The sequence below is a fragment of the Dermochelys coriacea genome, chromosome 18 (assembly GCF_009764565.3).
Source record: "Dermochelys coriacea isolate rDerCor1 chromosome 18, rDerCor1.pri.v4, whole genome shotgun sequence".
Taxonomy (NCBI): domain Eukaryota; kingdom Metazoa; phylum Chordata; order Testudines; family Dermochelyidae; genus Dermochelys; species Dermochelys coriacea.
Window position 1 is genome coordinate 16,909,920 of NC_050085.1, and position 22,067 is coordinate 16,931,986.

At 46.7% G+C, this 22,067-nt stretch overlaps 1 protein-coding gene across 11 annotated transcripts in view; it reads left to right on the top strand.

Moving 5' to 3' along the window:
• The first annotated feature begins 803 nt into the window (after positions 1–803).
• The window catches only part of MIB2 (MIB E3 ubiquitin protein ligase 2), a 101,447-nt gene continuing 80,183 nt past the window's right edge, over positions 804–22,067 (top strand). For 2 of the 11 annotated variants that reach the window (XM_043499854.1, XM_043499860.1), the window contains exon 1: positions 968–1,124. The gene's annotated coding sequence lies outside the window, so the exon portion shown is untranslated. Of the gene's footprint in view, positions 1,125–11,501; positions 11,639–21,001; positions 21,959–22,067 lie in introns of those variants that run through there. The other 9 variants (XM_043499857.1, XM_043499856.1, XM_043499858.1 and 6 more) reach the window with 9 other exon arrangements.

The window sequence follows — 22,067 nt, forward strand, 5'->3', positions numbered from 1 at the left end:
ATTTCAAATGAAATGACAAATTTCTGTGAAAATTTCAGTGGCATTTGCAAATGACCAAATGCATCCGACGAAGCGAGCTGTAGCTCACGAAAGCTTATACTCTGATAAATGTGTTAGTCTCTAAGGTGCCGCAAGTCCTCCTGTTCTTTTTTGCGAATACAGACTAACAGGGCTGCCACTCTGAAAAGTGGCACTTGGGTGAGCGCAGCGACTCTTTCATCTTTTATTTAGAGGCCCAAATATGGCGTGAGAGGATCTAACTTTATGTATCCAGAGCTGAAAAGTCGGGCCATCTTCTGCTCTGTTTAAGAGGAAGAAGCAGGCACAGGGCAGGTAACGGGAAGCGGGACTGGAAACAGAAATCAGGGAGGCTTATCAGCCGCCCCCTTCACACTAGCTGATGGCCCAGAGCAAACAACTGAGCGGGAGCGGGGGGGGGGCTGTGAAGTGTTCCCAGAGAGCGAGGGACTAATTCCTCAGCGTGCAAAATCTCTGTGCTGGGGGTGTTGCAAAGACCCTCCACGAGCAAGAGGAGAGGTAATGGAGAACGGAGCGAAACCTGCCGAACGGCTCACGCATCTCCCCACGGCCGCGGGCAGGGCGGCCCCACTCCCCCAGATCCCCGGGTTGGAGCGGAGACCAGGGGGCTTTGCAGCAGCGAGACGCCAGGCCCCCCAAGTTCAGGAAACTCCCGCCCTGGGGGGGGGGGGCGCTTCGCCGCGGGAGCCGCTCTCCCCGCGCGGCCCTGGGGAGGGGGCGGCGCGCTGGACCCCGCTGCCCCCGAGCGAGCGGCCGCGGGAGGCGCGGGGCTGGAAGCGAGGCCCCCGCCCCCGCCCGTCGCACACGCCCCCGGGGCAGAAGGCCGCTTGGGTGTTGTAGTCCCGGCCCGGCGGCCGGCCCCGGGCGGGGCGGCGGCCGAGAACTACGACTCCCACAATGCCCTGGGCCCCAGGCCGCCCGTCGGCAGAAAGCGAAAGCCCTGCGAAGGGAGCCAGCGCCTCGATGGGCGGGAGACGCGGCGGCGGCGGCCGTGGGGCGCAGGCTGCAGGTCGGGGCTGCGCCGGCGGCGTCTCCCGGCGCCAGGCGCTTCCCCGCCGCGGAAACTTGGTAGCAAGTTTGGCCAGGTCAGCGGGCGGGGGCTGAGAGAGCTCCCGCTGGGGGGGCGACAGGAGGAGGGGGAAGGCCGGGGGCGGGAGACGGGGGGGAGGGAAGGCGGAGGGAGGAGACGGGATGGGGCGGGAGACAGGAGGAGGAGGGAAGGCGGAGGGGGGAAGACAGGAGGAGGAGGGGGGAAGACAGGAGGAGGAGGAGGGGGGGAGGAGGCGGAGGGGTGAAGACAGGAGGGGGGGGAAGACAGGAGGAGGAGGAGGGGGGGAGGAGGAGGAGGAGGGGGGAAGACAGGAGGAGGGGGGGAGGAGGAGGAGGGGGGAAGACAGGAGGAGGAGGAGGAGGAGGGGGTGGCAAAGTGGTGGTTCATGGCAGCGTCTCCCTGGCTGGCTCTTTATTTGGTCCTGGTCCCTTCCTCCATCAGGGCAGAGCTGTGTTCTGCTCCTGCCCCTCCGCTGCGTGTGGGGTTGGGGGTCCGTGTCTGTGTTTCCACAGATGGTGCCATTGCATCACACTGGCTGAGGGGCCCCAGGGAAACGTATGGCTTGTGGGTGGGTGTGGGTTGGGTTAAGTACAATCAGGTGGAATCTGGGGGAGAAGGATTAATTGTGCGGCTGGCTCTTCAGACTACCCCATTGGGAAGGGAGCTGGGGGAGTCTGTGGGGCGGGAGTACGGGTAAGAGTCAATCCTCGGCTTTCCTTGAAATCCCAGCTTGCTTGTTCTACCCCCAAAGAACCCGACTCCTGTGTGTGTTCGCTGCATCAGCTGGGCTGGTTCCTGAAGAACCGCTGCTGGCAATGTATCTTCTGGGTATTAATTCAGAGCCAAGTGCTTGTGGGAGATAACCCGGGGTGGGCCATGGAGCATGCTCTGAGCTTATCAAAGCTTGCTGGGCCTGGCCCTGGCCAGACCCAACGAAGAAACTTTAGAAGTGAGGGGAAGAGGAGAGGCTGCTAAAGCAGTCACACAATGATAGCTAACGGGGAGACCTGAAAGCTGATCTCCAGGAACTAGGAAGGCTTGATGCTCGTTATCGTTGATTGATGGGCAGGGATAGATGGTGGGACGAGGTGTAGCAGGATGCATACTGGAGTCAGGATGGGTACAGTACACCAAGCACAGTCTCACTTCAGCGGTGGTGGGACCGGTTCTGATCTTGCACTGATGTAGATCCAGAGCAACTCTGTTGGAATGAAACCGCTGCCTGACTTGGTGCAAGAGAAGAATTAGGACCAGCAAAATGCTTGATGTCTTGCTGCTGCTCAGTGTTGTGGGAAGGGGCTGAGTCCCATTGGTCCCCTAGTGGCACCCATGATGTTCCCAGGGCAGATCAGGTTGCTCCTTGGATTTGTTTCCAACAGACCCTGATGTTTCAGTGACTTCAGAGGGAATGAATGGGCTTGTACAGTATATTAATCTGTTGATCGTAATCCTCCTGCCTGTACTACACACAATCTGCGTAAGAAATGAATGACTGGCTAGATGCTAGGTGGGAAAGTGTATCTGAGCTTCTTCTGAGGCCCTCTGCTCAGTCTGTAGACCAGCCTGTGGTATTCCCGTTCAGAGACCCCTCAGCAGGAAGAGGAAGAAACAAATCAAGCTTTGTGGTTAATGTTGTAATCCCCAAATGATTTACTCGGGGTTGCACCCAGTCCAATCTCACTTTCAGTCCCAGTTTCAGAGGGTGAAGGAGAGAGGGTATGAATACAGCCAGGGCAAGGTGTGTAAATTTCACTCCCTTCCCATGAGGTGGAATGGCTCCGTGGCAGGTCTTGCCCAACGGACGAGCTCCTATCTATGGCATTGGCTCCCTGTGGCCGTTTCCCCAGAGTCCAGGGCTGCTGGGGTCAGGTGCTGTTTGGTTTTTGTTTCTCTTCTCTGGCTTTATTTTTGGTGGGTGGTTTTCAGTTGTCCCCCTAGGGGGTGAATTCATGTACTTCGCTGTTAATTAAATGTATATTGCAGATGGGTGAGTGCTCTGAAAAGCTTTAAGAGCTTCCCAATAGATTTCTCAATCAGTAAAGCACCTGTTGCTCCATACTGGAAATGGCTCACAAGTGAAACACATGCTGCTTTCTATGTCTGGCGCACCAGGGGTCTTAAGTTTGTACAGTACTTACAAGCTGTCCAGACCTGGGACAGGAGCAGGGGAATATAGCCTGTCAGCGATGGTAGGGAGAGGGCCAAATTCAGACCTGGAGTGAGCAGCTGCGACTCCATCAAAGGCCCAGCACCAGGTCTGCATTTGGCCTAATAAGAGTATCCCACATGCACTTACCCTGCTGTGAATGTCACTGGTACCTGACACAGTGGAGTGCTGGTGCATGGCCCCCCATGCCAAGAAACCAATTACTTTGGTAGCTAAATCACTTGTCTGTGGCTTCAGCTTGTTGGTGGGTGAATAAGGAATTGAGAGGAGAATCCCTGATTCCTGAGGCTTTCTTTTCTGTAAATGATCTGCATTGTTATGGTTGGAGTGCTTCTACACATCACATGTTGATTGGTGTCAGAAAGAGCATGTTTGAGTAACCCTGACAATGAGCCAGCAGAATCGGTGTCCCCTTGTTCCAGTCATTTGCCTTCTGCTCACCATTACTAATGACCTTGTGCTTCTGTGGCAGTTACTTTGAATCAGGAGGTTGAGGATTCATGTCCCTTCACCGCCAAAGCTCTCTTTCTTGAAGCAGCATGGTCTTGTGGATAGGACACGGACCGGGGGTCAGGTGACCTGATTCTATTCCAAGCTCTGCCACTGACCTGCTGCGTTACCTTGTGTGAGTCATGTCACTGCTCTTTGTCATCCTACTCTTTCTGTTTTGTCTATTTCTGTTGTAGCAGGGACTGTCTCATGTATTTGGAGCCTTGATCTCAGTTGAGGGGCCTGCAGGTGCTGCTGCAGTACAAATAGGTAATAACTTTCCAAGTTGTCATTTGGTACCATCACTTTTGTTTCTTGGGGTAATATTTTTTTCTGTTTTTATGCAGAACCCCAATACGTTTCTCTTTCTAGACCCCCTCCCCTGTGCATCCACCTCAGACTCATGGTCTGGGGAATACTTTATAGAGCTGTTTACATTTGATTTGGGGCAGTCAGTGTTGCCTATGTGTTTTCACATGCTTTTTGGGGAGTGGGGAGAATCAAGCTTTGGAGAATTTTCCATAACCTGGTGGGTTTCTATTGCTTCTTTGAATAGACTGTACAGGGAGCATTGGGGACTTTGTACCTCCAAGGTATGGTATCCACTTCTTGCTGCTGCTTCCCCCACATAGAGAGCCCCCAGCATATAATCCAAGAACCGTAAGGTTAGAAGGGACCGCAAGGGTCATCTACTCTAACCTCCTGCTACGTCCTCCTGTCCTTGTTCAGTCTGCAATGGCTTTTTATGCTCAGTGAAGTTTGTGACCTTTTGTGGCACTTGGTAGCATGGTGGCTTTTTTCAGATCAGCATTCACGACTAATTCCCTGGGAGCTGTGGTGTTCACTGAATGTTCCTTGCTGACACTCGGCATATGGCAGCAGCAGAGGTAGTATTGGCAATGTCACGTCTCTGTCTGAGCTTCAGCTGATGCCCCAGAAGTCTCAGAGCCTGCAGGAATGGCATGTATGCAGTCGCAGTGGCTGCAACCATCTGTGTTCGCTTTGTTTGGAGAGGGATATATTCATGGGAAGCTGAACTATCTTGACTGGTGATTCTGAGAGTAACTGACCATCATAGGCTGTTCTGAGATGGCAGCACTCTTCTGATGGCTCCTGAAATGTGCCAGTTTCCTTTCTTTTCGGATCTCTGCTCGTTGCATGCAGCAACCAGCCACGCTTGCGGTTGAAGCGTCTTGCTGTGGTGGTAACTTGAAAGGCATTCTCCAACTTGATACGTCCGCAACTACTGAGTCATGTTGCCCTTGCCTGCCTGTTCCTATTTCATCTGTTTTGTTTTTCTCCTCTTCTCAGATATGACTCTTCCCCAGGCCTTGTAGACTTCAGGGTCGTGCTGAATGGAGCTATGCAACTTGTGACAGCTCTGATCTTGCCTTTCTGTTTGAGATTTTGTTTTTGCGGGTGGAGGGGTTGATGGTGTGGAATGCAAGGTTCAGTGAGTGGACAGCTTGCAATTTCCCCCCGCAATGCATTCTGATTTGTAGCTCACCGGGGTGCTTATCGGGGCGCTAGACTGGTGTCATGACACAGGGCCCGGGGGGCGGGGAATGAGCCTGCTGTGTGACTTGCCTCAGTCCTTTTGTAAACTCTGATTGAAAGACCTTGAGGACTTGGTTGATTCCAGTTTTATTTCTTCTCCTTGCTCCCTGTCTCAGTTAAGATGTGATCAGACAGAATCTTGTCATCTGCTCCTGTTGATTCAGGAAAGCACCAATTGCCATACTCCTCTAAAGAGGTCAGATTAATGGAGATTGCTATTTTAGCAACGAAGAACATCCTGTTTTCCTAGCTTCTTGGCGGGTTGTGCTGTCCCTTCAGGATTCAGGGAAGGAACCTTTCTTGGCCAACAGCATCCTCCCCAAGATGGAAAACCTCATCACCCTGTTGGCTTATCCAGCCCCAGCAGGGCTTAAACAAGTAGACTTGTTTGCCAGGTGAGCAGACCTTGCAAGCAAACATGCCAGTTAGGTAGCATGGCCTCGTTCCCAAAGGTGCCGAGCACCCACAGTTCCCATTGACATCACTACGGCTATTGGGTGCTCAGCACTCTTGGGGGAGGGACAGAACTAGGTCTCTAACCTGTCGACGTTGCCTGGGTGCTCGAGAGGCCAGCCTGTCTGCCCAGACTCTGCTAGCCTCTGTCTTTTATTTTGGACTTCTGATGCCTCTCCTGTTGTGGCTGCTGCTAAATACTGTAAAAACCCTCTATTTTTCTCTGTGTTGTTGCTTTAGGCTCTTCATGGAACTATAGCACCCAGGGGGGAAGAGGGGGAATCTCATCAAGCAGATTTGGGCATCTGATAAGTGAGGAGAGTTGAGTCTTTATTAAGCATGGGGCGGATAGGAGCTGGGCAAATGAGAGACATTTTTGCATCTCCAAAGCAGATTACTGCTATTGTGCAAACAAGGGACTTGGAACAGTCTTAAAATCCCAGCAGCTTGGTTAGCAATAAGCACTTTGGATATAATCCTGACACTTTTTAGAATTCTTGCCCTGCAGGGTAAATGCCACTGAATAACACGGAGTTCGGTTTTTGTTTTTGCTTTTTTTTTTTTAAAAAAAAGGGGGGGGCGGAGAGAATATGCCCTCACTTCTCTGTGGGGCACAGGGGTTTTGAGGCTCCAGCCCCCAGTCTGAGAGCTATAGGTGCTCAGCACCTCTCAGGATCAGGCCCAGCTACCTACAGGATTTGGGGCATACAGAATCTTGTAAGTAAGTGGTAGCAAAGAGAGGGTTTGGAAGGGTTACATACACTGGAATGCCAGGCTGATGGCAAAATCAAACTTTTGGGTTAACCCGCTGTTTGGACTCATTTTAGGTGTCTGTTTTACTCTACCCCGGCTTTCCATGTGTCTATTGAATGCTGAAATGCGGTTTGGACAACAAGTTACATCTTCCCCTCAGTCCACCCATGGAACTGTCTTTGTCCTCAGGAGTTTGCATGAAGATGGAGAGATGGGTTACAGGTTATGGCAGGCATGGTGTGGCAGCCAGGGTACAGGATCAGGAACCATTCCTAGTTTTGCCACAAGTTCACTGTGGAATCTTGGGCAAAGTTGTTCTCTTCTCTGTCTCCCTATATGCAAAGTGCTATCACGCTCTTCTTAAAGCACATAGATCATTGGAGGAAGGAAGGTAAGTACAAGTTTGAAATACGCTGTGTAGCTAGTAAACCAGCTGATGCTAACAAACCTGATCCCTAAAACCTATTTTGAATGTCAAAAGAGAAAGCAACAGCTAGCTACACAATTCATTCTGTTCTTGAGCAGCTGGTGCCTCTCTGGCCGCAGGCACGTCTGGACATATTAGACTTAAACATCTTGATTTTGCTCTCTTTGCAGAGAAAGGGCAAGGTCCAGGCCCGTGTTGAAAATTGACAGAAATTCCATGCTGACCCTTCTGCCTGCTTGAAGGGGAATCTGGAACTTGGCGGGGCAGGCAACGAAGGCTCATCTGAAATCTTACTCCTGCCTTGTTCTGTGCCCCAAACTCTGTGGGATCAGCTTCTCGTTTTGACATCCAAGAGCAGTAGCGCTGCTAGCCCAAGGTGCTGATATTACTGTCCATTACTCCTATTGTAGCTGTTAGGGTATGTCTCCTGTTAATCCAGGGGATCTGCACCCGGGTTTGAGCAGCCACGCTGAAAAGCCATGCTCGAGTTACTGCGTCCTCACTGGTACTGCTCACTTCTCTGTGTTGCTAGGACTTGTGGGGGTACATCCCAGAGTTCTTTGTGCCACAGGAAGCGGAGGCACTGTGATTCTTTTCCAATCAATTGTGGGAGAACTTGGCTGTCCTTGGCACGCTGCAGGAATTGTGGGAAGGCATTGGAGGACTATCAGCATTTGAGATTTTTTTTTTTTTTTTAAGCCCACATCCTCACTGCAAAGTGGTCTGGTTGCTAGCCCAAGTGAAAGCAGCTCTTGGGCTTTAGTCTATAACTTCCACTGCACCAGCGAGCCTGGAGCGAAAGCTCCACTGATCAGGATTGTGTGTGTGTGTGTGTGGGAAAGCTGGGTTAGGGGCAATACCCAAGTCGGAGCTTGACTTAACTGTGCAGTTAAGACACATCCTTAGATGTTGGAATCCTCTGCTCATCTCTGTATGGTTCAGTGTCTTCCAAGTCATATTCATGGCTTCTTTCCTAAGCTGGAATATTTTGTGTATTTACTTTGTTTTTAGCATGCCATATAGACATGAAAAGACCCACTATCCAATGCTGTGGGTACACTACTGGATAATTAAAAGAACCCTGAAACTAAGACACCAACAACCTGCTGTCTGCACAATCCAGCCCCTACAGAGTACCTGTGTGTCAAATATCTGCAGAAAGCTAGGGGTCTGATCCTCTATTCCCTTATACCTTACCCAGCCATTCACACTGATTAAAAGCAGGTACCTGACAATTGTTCAGATTTGGTAGCGTTCTGCACTCACTTTGTACCAGGGTAAATTGCTATGCAAAGGGCAGAGTAATGAAGAATCAGGTCATGGGTCTCTTAATGCTTACATCTATTCCCTTCCACTCTCCTGGTAAACTGTCACGTTTTGTCTTTATGCCACGTGGGAGAAGCTAAACGTCATCCTCCCAGCATGAGAGAACTGTATACCAAATGAGGAGAAATCCGAATCATTTCTGGTCCTGCCAGATAATGAGTTGCCTCTAAAGCAACCTGTTTTGGAGACTTGTTTTTTGTGGCACTGAAATCTCGTACTGACAGAGCTGGGTTTGATCAGCTTCAGTGATGGAGCCTTTTAAGGTTCTAGGCTGCAACCTGCAAATTATTAGATGTCATTAGATCCAGATAATTAGTCCTGCCACCTGTGCATGGGACTGGACTAGATGACCTTCCAGTTCTGTGATTCTGTGATTAAAACACATTTCTGGAACAGACAATATGGGTTCCTTGTGCTTGGAGGGAAGACTGTCCACCAAAGGCCAGAAAGACATGCAACATGCTTATGAGTAATTGTTTTGGGGAAGAGGGGAGGTGGAATAAAGGAAAGGTCTATCAAAGGACCCACCTGGACTTCTAATAGCTCTTAATTCTTCAGAGAGCAGCTGAATACTGACCCCCACCTTTTTACAGCCAGAAAGTTCCTGTATCCAGCAGAAGCCAGTTGGGAGGATTAGTTGTTCTACAGGGTTAGACTGTCGGTATCTTGTAAACCTCAATTTCAAGCAGACATTAACTGGGGCTGTGTTAGCCTCTAATAGGGGCAGGGAAGGGCATTTCTATAGTGGGAAACCAGAGCTGCTTATTTTTGGTTGACCGGGGTAAAAGAGAGGGGTTTCTTGATATGGGGGGGCGGGGGAGGGGAAGGGGAAGAGAGGAGGGGAGAGAGAGAGAGTGTGTGTGTGTGTGTGTGTGTAACTGACTGGAGGGCAGCACGAGCATTTACTCAAGTGACTGACTATTATGCAACTTTAAAAAAAAAAAAATCAGTTCAGTATTGAGCTGACTTATAAAAGTACCATGCTCCCTCCTTGCTCCAGATAGACAATGTAACATCATGGCGCCTGCTGCTCCACTTACTGCTTTAGCAACATTTCCATGATAAAGGTTCATTTTCACAGGCTGTAGAACTCATCCATCAAACTGGTCTGGAATGAGCCTGTGCACTTGAGATCTCACTCTGGAAACACTTTCTTCCCCTGCCAATCATCAGGAGCCTGCAGCTAGGATCAGATTAGGTGACAGTTCAGGCTTGAGGCTGAATCACAGCTGTGAAATCAGAACCCTGAAATGTCACAAGCTGTCTTCATGTGACTTCACCTCCAAAATGGGGGAAAAACATCTCCTGGGAACAACTAATCACACTTGAGATTTCAGCCACATCCACTCTGGGAAATGGAACTTCTGGTTTTTGGATCTGATCTCTAAGCACAGCCATGAAGTGGAGGTGGCTCAGACCTAGAGATTCAAATGTGACAACCCTGAAATTTGCAGGGGTTTGTACCTGAGGTTGCAGTTCTGGCGCATCTTCTTCATCAGTTTACACAGTGCTTCATAGCAGTAAAAGGATAAAAGGTGGAACCAACACCCTGCTGAAAGGGGTGCTTGCCAAACACCCCAACAACCAGCTGTTTTAGGGATGCAGGAAGAACAGAAGATGGGTCTGGATGGCTCTCGTGTATTATGAGGAGAGCCCTGAATCCCTTGTCACTGAAATGGGAGATTCCATTCAGCACAGAGTGGCTAGTTTTGGTGGACCACGGAGCAAGTTGTACGCCAGCTGTTTTTGATGATGTATCATCATTCACCACTGTACTCTTCTTTCTATTCACTTGAGTTCATTCTCTCCCTCTTCGTTAACTTGGCTCAAAAATCAAGTGGTAGGATGCCCTGGCGGTGAAGGCACTGGACTGTGACTTGGGAGACCTGGTTCAATTTCTGGCACAGCTATCAACTCCTTAGGGCCAGTTGCTTGATCTTCCTTGTGTCTTAGTTTCCCATCTGTAAAATGGAGATTTTTAAAAAAAGCTTCCTTTTGCTCACTCTTTGGGTATTTCTATGCTGCAGTATGTGCGTGTGAGTAATTGCAGCATGGATAGACATACCTGAGTTATTTTTAATCTAGCTAGCTTGTGGGCTGATAGTAGTCAAGCTGTGGTTTGCTCACACAGCTCTGCTACATGTGTTGGAATTACACACCCTGATTGCAGTGTAGATGTACCCCTTTGTCTGATCAGATTGAAGTCCCTTTGGGACAGGGACTGTCTCTTACTATGTGTTTGTACAGCACCTGGCACAATGGGCTCTGAACTCTGTTGGAACTTCTAGGCTCTACCATAACACACACACCCCAACTTTTAAACAATCTAGTTGGTGTCTTAACTTTGCCAACCTCTCCCACATTTGGGACCTGCTCAGAGACTATTTGCTGGTTTGGGGGGGAACTTCAAAGCAGGGGTCAAATTTCTGAGAGAGGCTTGCATGGTAAGGTTACTGAATAGTAGCAAACCTGATAGCACTTAGATAACCCCAGAGCAATGTCTTTATCAAGGTGAAGGGAGGGATGTTAAGTCATTATCTCGTCATTGCAGCTCCCCTTCCATATATTTGAAGAGTCAGACAAGGTCTCCTTTCCTGCATAGCTGCTTTAGACTAGAATAAAGCCAGCGAAAGATGGATGTGAAATTCAGTTTAAGCAAAGGATCAATGGGATGGCATTTGTCAAGGACAGGTGTTGATCACAACAGTGAGATGCATTCAGCGTTTGCTGCCTTTACACATAGCGACGGTTGAGTTAATTTTACTATCTTCTCTCTGAACATTCCAGTATTTCAGGATGTTGCTGCTCTATACAAAACAATTATGCATAATGAAATGGGGAGATGCTGATCCTTGAGCAAAGGCATGTGAATAATTCCCTCTGTTCTCTTTGTTACTTATAGTTAAATGTGGTCTAAGAGCAGATGAGGTATAGGGCATGTGAACAAGCCAAAGTGCTTACAAGTGACATGGAAAAGCTCTGTCCTTGTTCTTTTTTAAGGGAGGCAGCTGTAGCATTTTTAAAAGCTTGCTACTGGGTATAGTCTGTCATCTGAGACTTGGCTTTGTTCCAAGCTGACTGATATTTAACCTACAGAAACATCATCCTCTCTTTGCATCCGATGAAGTGAGCTGTAGCTCATGAAAGCTTATGCTCAAATAAATTTGTTAGTCTCTAAGGTGCCACAAGTACTCCTTTTCTTTCATCATCCTCTCTCTGTCTCGTTTGTTCTGTGCCAGGCTTGAGCTTCTGCAATTTTCTTGTGGATGCCAATTTGCAAAATGTAAGCCAAACAGAAATTCTAATGGTGTAGGAAAAACATCCCGGTCATTGATGAGGTATAAAGCATAAACTAATGGTCTGCTTCAGGCTGGTGGTGTGGGGATTGATGGCTTGGCAATGAGATATGGAACCTTTCACTTCTCGGTTAGTGCTGTTTGTGATGAGCCGACCTCCTCTGCAGGCCCACTGTGTGAGCACTTTGCGTGGTAACTGCTTTGATTTTTATTTAGCTATTAAAGCACCTACCTTGTGCATGAGGCACTTTGATTTAAAAATACAATTCATTAAAAAACAGCAGATCAGCAGCAGATCTCACCCCATGTTGAACCAAAAAGAATATAGCAGGGTGGATTTGATTTAAATCACTAGTCAGGAAGACTCGATTTAATCATGGATTTCTACATAAGTGCATTCTTTTTGGTTGTTAAAAAACATATTCTTCACAACCTAGAGATGTAGGGTTCATTTTTAGAAGGTACACTATACGTTTTTAAAGTGATTTATTTTGAAAACTTTTTTCAGATTAGTTTTACAGTTATGTCAGAAAATGATTGATTGTTTGGTTATTTCACTTACCAAAGGTAATTGGGGCAGATATTTATGAAGTCACTGGGAGGTGACCTATCTCCAATTCAACAGGTTAATCGTTAGTATTTGGAGGATTTTCTTGCCATGCTGTATTAGGAGGAGAACATCACCAGACAGACATTTAAATTGTTTTATTTAACTACAACAAAAATGTTATGTATTCTGGATTTTTTTCTTCAACAGCAAACATATAATATTTTAACAAAACAAGCATCTGAATTTTTGAAGTTAGTTAAACATTCAAGTTTTTTAAAAATCAGGTTTGTTTTTGTTAAAATTGTTTAAAATAGTTAAATGAAATATTTAAAAAAAAACAGCAAACTTTTTAAAAAAAAAACAAAACAAAAAATCCACCATTTTTGCTGTTAACAAGCATGTTATCTCTGGAGACCTAAATCCACAGTTCGAGAACTGGAAAACTAAACATCTCCGATGGTATCTTCTAGACTGAGCACTGAGTCCCATTGGGTAGATAGAAAGATTAACCTAAATAATCTATACAGAAGCCCCTGGAACCCCATAAAATTGAATCCCTAATTCTAATCCATGAGCTATTGGAACTCCTTTACAAAACTTTTCTTAAACGTTACATGAATATATTGTCTCATACTATAGAATTAGAATTTATAATCCCTATTCTATGATGAGATATCTTTGAACTATAAAGTATCTTAATTAAAACTATTTTTAGCTAGTTTTTTCCCCTCAAAAATCCTATTTAAATTTAAAAAAATCCAATTATTTATTTATTTAAATCATTATCAACCCTGGAATATAGTGTCCCCACCTTTCACACACACCCCAAGTCTCCTGCCCTGCCCTGCCCTGCCCTTCCCCCTGAACAAATAAATGGGGCTTGAGGTATTTCCTGAAGCTCAATAGATTTGGTCTACTCCAAACCATGGCTGTGGAGAAATTGTATTCAGTTGAGTGTCATATCTCCACCTGGGTTTAGCTTAGTGAAGTGCAATGCTTGTGGATTTGATTCATGGATGAGGTTTGGACTCTTGCAGATTCTCGTTGCTGAATCCCAAATATAGTCATGACTATAACACCAGCCTTTGGCCATAAATGGTTCTTGATCAGAAGCCAATTCATATTTTTCGTGGGTGCCTCTTATGTCCCCTGTGTAAAATAGACAGGTCAGGAGGCTATGCCAGGGCTGCATTTGGATATGAGAGATTGCGAGAGAAGCCTTGCAAAATCAGTTGTTGTATGCTTGAGGATTTTTAGATAATTCTGAATGTAATTTGCTAATTATTATGTGGCAAACGATTGGCATGTTAATCACAGGCTCCCTCCTCCCGCCCACAGTAAACATATTTAAATCACAATGAATGGTTCTGTTACGTGTGGGTATAATTATTATTTTTGGCACCAGAGATGTGCGAAGTGGTTTTACAACAGGTGACGCTAAGCCCCAAATACTGGTATGGAGCAGCGTGAAAACGTTTGTTCCCTGACGATGTGGCAGAAGAGCTGTGCTGGAGGAGGAACGGGATGGAGGTTGGTTTTGACTTTGAAAGCAAGTGGGGGAGATGATAAAGGCTCCAATCCTGGATCCATTTAATTCAATGGGAGTAGGTGTGAAATCCTAAAAGAGCAGAAGTTTGGGTGAAAAGCCGGAAGTCTGTGGAGGGAGAGGGGCAGAGATGAAAGTCAAGAGGGGTGGTGTAAAGCTTTGGAGGTGATGAGAAGACCAGACAGCAAGCCCAAAATGGGGAGCCAGCTTGAGGATAAAGGAAGTGGATAAAAGCCAGAGGAGATGGCCCTTCAAGGGGAGCTCATGCCCCATTCATAATGCTAATAGCTAGAATGTAAAGTCTCCCATGCACTAACTGTTAGAGCGACACATGTGTTTGTGCTGGGTAGAGAGGGAGCATTGGGCGCCATGAGAAAGGAAGAGTAAATCTTTAATGTTCAGACCTATTAACCATTGGAAGAACTTCCCAAGGGTAGTGGTGGGTTTTCCATCAAAGACCATTTTTCAGTCAAGGCTGGATGGTTTTTTGAACAGATCTGCTTTGGGAATTATTTCAGGGAAGTTCTATGGCCTTGTGACACAGGACGTCTGATGAGATGATCACAATGGGCCCTTCTGGTCTTGGGAGTCGATGAATTTTCAATGGGATGTAAGCATGTGCTTAGCGCTTTGCTGCTTCAGGGCCTAAATCCTTACTGAAGGCAAGGAAACTGGTGTGTAAACGTGTGACCTGAGCTTAACCTAGAAGTTAATGCTGAGACTTGCTAACGGCTCAACAGCCTGCTTGGGTCAAATAACTTATCATCTACCTCTGGCAAAGGCCTTACTTTTAGCACTTTTCACCAGAGGCTCCCCAGGCAGCTCAGCTATGGGAGTGTTGTCCCCATTTTACAGATGGAGAAGCTAAGGTCTAGAGAGGCCTCTCGTGTGAACAGGATTAGCCTGAGAGAGGCTAAGTGCCATGATTTCATGATGAGTTCATGGCTGTATCGGGGAATGTCATATGACAGCGCTAAAGAATTGCAGAAGAGACATTTTCTTCTAACAAAGAACTTTGAGAATAGGGAAAACAATGTCTCTGCTTTTCTCTCTGTCACACAGTGTGCGTCTCTGGCTCACCCCCTGGACTGCGCGCGCGCACACGCACACCAGAAATAGAACCCCAGTCTCCTGACTCCTGCTTCCCACTCTGTTGGCTAGACCCCACTGCTTCCCTCCTTCCGCCCTGCAGAGATGTTTCTTCAGGAGGCGAAGTTGCATTATTTACTTCCCTCTGTCTGTTGTTTTTTGTCTCACCTCAACCCAAATGTAACTGGGCTGTGGAGCAGCATTTTTGACAAGAGGGCGCCACAGTAGCATAGGAATCCAATTTCTCTCCATGCTCATTGATGGGTGCTTCAGTCCTTTATTGGAGCTTGGGGATCTATTTTAGAGGCCTCCTAAGGCTGGTGTCCTTCCTCATTTTAAAGTGCCATGTAGGGACTTAGCGCACAGAGTGCAGCTCTCACGGCCTCTGTGAGGTTTAGCATTGGGGGAAAGGTGCCATTTTGCTAGCCTTGGTGACATCCTTGGGACAAATATAAGATGGTGTGAAACTCCCCATTCCCTGGAAGAACAGCCTCTGGGGGTTCGGAAAGGATTTCAGACTCCACACCCTGTTCAGTCAGTAGATCTCTGCTGAAACTGCCAACAAGAGCGCTAATTAGTGCCAGTTGCAGTGCGAATGCTTGCAGTGTTGTCAGTTGCATGATTTCAGCATGAATCTCATGATGATTGGCCCTTGATGAAAAATCAGCTCCTGCTGTCAAGCAATTATGTGAGAATTTTAGCTTTCATCTTCAATAAGTAAGTTTGTTGGTTTTTTGTGTTTTTCCTCCTAGTGATCTGCAGGAATGGCTAGCTGGTGTTTCTACAGCTTGTCTTATTGAGGCTAGATGGTTGCCTTATAGTTCAACCCCCAACCTGGAGGAAAGGTGCCCTGCTTTTTCATCCCATCAATAATGTCACAAATTGGCAAGGCAGCAGCTGCATTTACCAGTTTACACAAGACTTGGTCGTCAAAAATCTACAACTTAAAGACCAAACTACAAATCTTCAACTTAAGTATTATTTCCACCTTTAACATATGGATATGAAAGGTGGAACTCCCCCAAAGGTACCAATTGACATCTCATCACCTTCTGAAGCAAGTGCCTCAGGAAGGTACAAGGTATCAAATGGAAGGGATTTATAACAAATGCTGAGATTCATCAGAGTTCAACTCCCTATCTGTAAAGTTGTCCAGAAAAGAAAATGGAAATATCTGCATTTGTTTTTAAAAATGAAACCAGATCATCTTCCACGGCACTGTCCAGAGTGGATAACTAGAAAGTAGTGAGTAGCACACTGAAGGGTCAGCATAGGCTCCCAGCAGCATGACATCTGGAGGCCACCTACACAGCTTCAGAGAAAGCCCTTAAAGAAATCAGATGTGATGAGTGGAAGATAGCTGTCAGTCAGAAGGATCTCAGGCTTCTGTTTGCACCCACAGCAAGAGAACCAGATAGTAAGTAGGCCAATGGGTGTCACTTCACCATAACGATTCTATTGTCTGTTTAATGGCCTGTGGTGTTTTTTTTTAAGAGGTGCTGAGCCCCCAAAACAAACAGAAGGTAGCATTTAAAATTTTGGGTTTGTTTTGAGGTTTTTTTGGCAAAGATTAAATATATTTAAAGGTGAGTGGGATCCATCAGAACCTTATCGGTGAGGAAGTGGCAGGGAAACTCAAGGAACTGATCCTAAATGCTTGAGATGCCTGTATTTGCAGCTGTGCTAGTGATTGGGAACCACTATTGTGTCCTTCTTCCTGGACAGAATCCAACTGAAGTCAGTGGAACACCACCAGGCTCAGCACTAGCCCTTTGTCCTCCCCTTCACAAGTAAACATGCTGTAATAGTTAGTGGTTTGGCACCTTGCTACTCTACTGTGGTTCCTAGATGAGTGAAAAGAAAAGGAGTACCCGTGGCACCTTAGAGACTAACAAATTTATTAGAGCATAAGCTTTCGTGAGCTACAGCTCACTTCATCGGATGCATTTGGTGGAAAAAGCAGAGGAGAGATTTATATACACACACACACAGAAAACATGAAACAATGGGTTTATCATACACACTGTAAGGAGAGTGATCACTTAAGATAAGCCAACACCAGCAGCAGGGGGGGGAAGGAGGAAAACCTTTCATGGTGACAAGCAAGGTAGGCTAATTCCAGCAGTTAACAAGAATATCAGAGGGACAGTGGGGGGTGGGGTGGGGGGGAGAAATAACATGGGGAAATAGTTTTACTTTGTGTAATGACTCATCCATTCCCAGTCTCTATTCAAGCCTAAGTTAATTGTATCCAGTTTGCAAATTAATTCCAATTCAGCAGTCTCTCGTTGGAGTCTGTTTTTGAAGCTTTTTTGTTGAAGTATAGCCACTCTTAGGTCTGTGATCGAGTGACCAGAGAGATTGAAGTGTTCTCCAACTGGTTTTTGAATGTTATAATTCTTGACGTCTGATTTGTGTCCATTCATTCTTTTACGTAGAGACTGTCCAGTTTGGCCAATGTACATGGCAGAGGGGCATTGCTGGCACATGATGGCATATATCACATTGGTAGATGCGCAGGTGAACGAGCCTCTGATAGTGTGGCTGATGTGATTAGGCCCTATGATGGTATCCCCTGAATAGATATGTGGACAGAGTTGGCAACGGGCTTTGTTGCAAGGATAGGTTCCTGGGTTAGTGGTTCTGTTGTGTGGTGTGTGGTTGCTGGTGAGTATTTGCTTCAGGTTGGGGGGCTGTCTATAAGCAACGACTGGCCTGTCTCCCAAGATCTGTGAGAGTGATGGCTCGTCCTTCAGGATAGGTTGTAGATCCTTGATGATGCGTTGGAGAGGTTTTAGTTGGGGGCTGAAGGTGATGGCTAGTGGCGTTCTGTTGTTTTCTTTGTTGGGCCTGTCCTGTAGTAGGTGACTTCTGGGTACTCTTCTGGCTCTGTCAATCTGTTTCTTCACTTCAGCAGGTGGGTATTGTAGTTGTAGGAATGCATGATAGAGATCTTGTAGGTGTTTGTCTCTGTCTGAAGCGTTGGAGCAAATGCGGTTATATCGTAGCGCTTGGCTGTAGACAATGGATCGAGTGGTATGATCTGGATGAAAGCTAGAGGCATATAGGTAGGAATAGCGGTCACTAGGTTTCCGATATAGGGTGGTGGTTATGTGACCATCGCTTATTAGCACCGTAGTGTCCAGGTTGACTTAGAACATCGCTTCCTCAGCTCTTGTCCCCTAATGCCCCTACTCTATTTGCGCTACATTGATGACATCTTCATCATCTGGACCCATGGAAAAGAAGCTCTTGAGGAATTCCACCATGATTTCAACAATTTCCATCCCACCATCAACCTCAGCCTGGACCAGTCCATACAAGAGATCCACTTCCTGGACACTACGGTGCTAATAAGCGATGGTCACATAACCACCACCCTATATCGGAAACCTACTGACCGCTATTCCTACCTACATGCCTCTAGCTTTCATCCAGATCATACCACTCGATCCATTGTCTACAGCCAAGCGCTACAATATAACCGCATTTGCTCCAACCCCTCAGACAGAGACAAACACCTACAAGATCTCTATCATGCATTCCTACAACTACAATACCCACCTGCTGAAGTGAAGAAACAGATTGACAGAGCCAGAAGAGTACCCAGAAGTCACCTACTACAGGACAGGCCCAACAAAGAAAACAACAGAACGCCACTAGCCATCACCTTCAGCCCCCAACTAAAACCTCTCCAACGCATCATCAAGGATCTACAACCTATCCTGAAGGACGAGCCATCACTCTCACAGATCTTGGGAGACAGACCAGTCCTTGCTTACAGACAGCCCCCCAATCTGAAGCAAATACTCACCAGCAACCACACACCACACAACAGAACCACTAACCCAGGAACCTATCCTTGCAACAAAGCCCGTTGCCAACTCTGTCCACATATCTATTCAGGGGATACCATCATAGGGCCTAATCACATCAGCCACACTATCAGAGGCTCGTTCACCTGCGCATCTACCAATGTGATATATGCCATCGTGCCAGCAATGCCCCTCTGCCATGTACATTGGCCAAACTGGACAGTCTCTACGTAAAAGAATGAATGGACACAAATCAGACGTCAAGAATTATAACATTCAAAAACCAGTTGGAGAACGCTTCAATCTCTCTGGTCACTCGATCACAGACCTAAGAGTGGCTATACTTCAACAAAAAAAGCTTCAAAAACAGACTCCAACGAGAGACTGCTGAATTGGAATTAATTTGCAAACTGGATACAATTAACTTAGGCTTGAATAGAGACTGGGAATGGATGAGTCATTACACAAAGTAAAACTATTTCCCCATGTTATTTCTCCCCCCCACCCCACCCCCCACTGTTCCTCTGATACTCTTGTTAACTGCTGGAATTAGCCTACCTTGCTTGTCACCATGAAAGGTTTTCCTCCTTTCCCCCCCCTGCTGCTGGTGATGGCTTATCTTAAGTGATCACTCTCCTTACAGTGTGTATGATAAACCCATTGTTTCATGTTCTCTGTGTGTGTGTATATAAATCTCTCCTCTGCTTTTTCCACCAAATGCATCCGATGAAGTGAGCTGTAGCTCACGAAAGCTTATGCTCTAATAAATTTGTTAGTCTCTAAGGTGCCAAGGGTACTCCTTTTCTTTTTGCGAATACAGACTAACACGGCTGCTACTCTGAAACCTAGATGAGTGGGCCTTGATTCAGACATCGCTGGCACTGGTGTCAATCAAGAGTAACCCCACTGGAGGCATTGGAGTTAAGTTGCTCTGAATTCTCACTGACTGATGTGAGAGCAGAATTATGCCCCAGGCCTATAAGTCTGAGCAGCCATGTGCTGTATTCCTAGTTTGCAGTGCTGCATGTTTGTGTACTGAAAATTACTAACCACTTGTGAATTTGCCTGAGCTACAGCAGGAACAGGAAAGGACAAAGCAAGTGGCATTTGTTTTGAGGGAGCTAATTGGCCTGCAGTCATTTTATGTCAGCGTCTCTCTGACCACAAGGCTTGGGTAGTGTTTATGTGATAGTGTTGCATGAACAGAGAGATGCTGAGGACCAATGTGAAGCACAAATCCTCTTTTCTTATCTGCTACTAAAATGCACAGCTTGAGTAACCACCTCTCTGTTCTGCCTGTTAAGCACTTATCTCTGATCCAAAGGGATCGTCGTCCATTTCAATGATCCCTTTGGATATCTGCATTCAGTGAATGAGATTACAGCTACTTCCAAATATTGGTATTTTTTTTTATTTTTTTAAAAAAATAGGGCCCTTATTCACTCCATTCTCAAAATCCTTGCAAAGCTTTCTGCTCCTCATCAATGAAAGCATCACAGCCGCATTGGCTTGAATTCTGTGACGGCCACCCTTCTATCTTCCTACTGTGTAACTGGGAGGGAGCACAGTCTATGGTACAGGACTGACCGTGGTAAAATTGGGATTTACATCCCAGTTCTGCCACTGATTTGTTTTGTGAGCTCAGGCAATTGTGTAAATGCTTTGTGCCTCAGTTTCCCTGTTTATATAGTGGGGGTGACTCTCTTGCTATATTTATATGGGACCTAGTGAAATGGGGGTGCAGTTCCAGTGGGGGGCCTCAAGGATCTTCTGTAATAAAACTGAATAATAATTTTTACCCACTTTGCAATGATATGTGAACAAAATGGTTAGAAAATTCCTAAAAATATAAATAAAACCCAAGCAAACCTCTGAGCAAAAACCAGTGCTAGGAAGATGTGCACTAAACTTCCCTGCTCTATCACTCTGCTGCTTGCTGCATCCTGTTTCCCCCAACCTTTTGTTTCTACATCATCTCTTTAGATTGTAAGCTCTTTGTGGCAGGGATCTTATTTTGTGTTCCTAGAATAATATTGGACACTTAGTGCTCTTCACTTATAGATTAGAAGCACTTCCCAAAGGTGGGGGGGATCATTAACCTCATTATGCAGAGAAACTGAGGCACAGAAGAGTTAAGTGACTTGTTCTGGATGTCTAGCAAGTCAGTGGCAGACATAGGTGTAGAACCCAAGGCTCCTGAGCCCTGTCTGCCATTATGCCCCAGTGAAGTTTCTAAAATGCCATTGTGTGATGTCAATAATACCTGTTTGAGCATACCCAACAGAATTTGGTTCCTAATCTAATGCCTTGTACTTGGCTGGCTGCGTGCTGCACCTAGCAAAGATAATGGCAAATGGATGGCATGTACCTGCAGTCTGGGCTAGTAAGAGCTGTCCCTTTAAGTGCAAGTCACAGCTCTCGGGGGGGCTGTGCCAGATGACAGCCGGGGAAGAGGGAGGCTTTGTGCTGTATTTTAAGCCCCGTTGAGGGTAAATGAAGAGCAGGGATTTCTCTGCAATTGCAGCTCGGATTTTTCTTCCCACCAAACCCGATCTCCAGGCTAAGCAGCTCAGGCAGCAAATTTGTGTAAGGAGAAACCCCAAAGGAGTTTGCTGCTCCAGCTGTGGGGAGGCTGGACCGATCTTAAGTCTCCTGCATTCCTGGACCGTTTGGGGAAGCTTGCCACCTGGTTTCATTTAACAAAGTGGGCCAGTTTCTCTTTTCTTGGAGACAGGGAAGGGGCTTTTTTGTACTGACGTGTGGGGCTGGGGATGCTGCTGGTTTCCAATTCAGCACCAGCATGTGCCCAGAATAATGCCATTTTGAGAACTGAAACAAAACTGCAGCAGCTGTTTCTCTGTGAAAACCTTTCTCCCACTTCCTCCCCATCTCCACACCATTCAGCTTCTTGAATCTGCTGGTACAGAGAGGAGGCAGACTGCGGGCTTCCAGGGCACTAAAATAACAGCAAATGGAAGAACGTGGGATCCTCAGTGCATAGTTTACCCTCTCCCTGTTGAGTCAAACATGGAGACTTAATGTTTAATCTTTCTGGGAATACAAACCCCTTTTCATGCCTTCCCACCTCTAGCCCCCAACCTGGACTCTCCAGATACTGTCAGTTTCTCCTTTGGCAGCTCTTGAGAAGGCAGATCTATTTTAATAGCTACCTGTTTAGATGTGCCAGCTGTAGCCTTTGAGGGGGTGGGAGTACATCTTGGAGGGGGAGTGGAAGGATGTAGCATGAATCTTAACCTCCCAGCTGCCTGTTCGGACTCGCATTACTGGGTGGCAAGGAAGCTTTTGGATGTTCCTGGCAGACCTTTGGTATGCTCTGCTCCAGAGAAACTGTCTATACTTAGGCACGTCTGCGGAGATGCACCTGCTTTGCTGCTAACAGGTAACGGCTTTTCCCAAATTGAGTTGCGTTCAGTGCTCTCTGTGCCAAGACAGACTGCCTGTTTGAATAGCTTGGGAGGGTCTGATTATTATGCCCCTGTCCTCCAGCT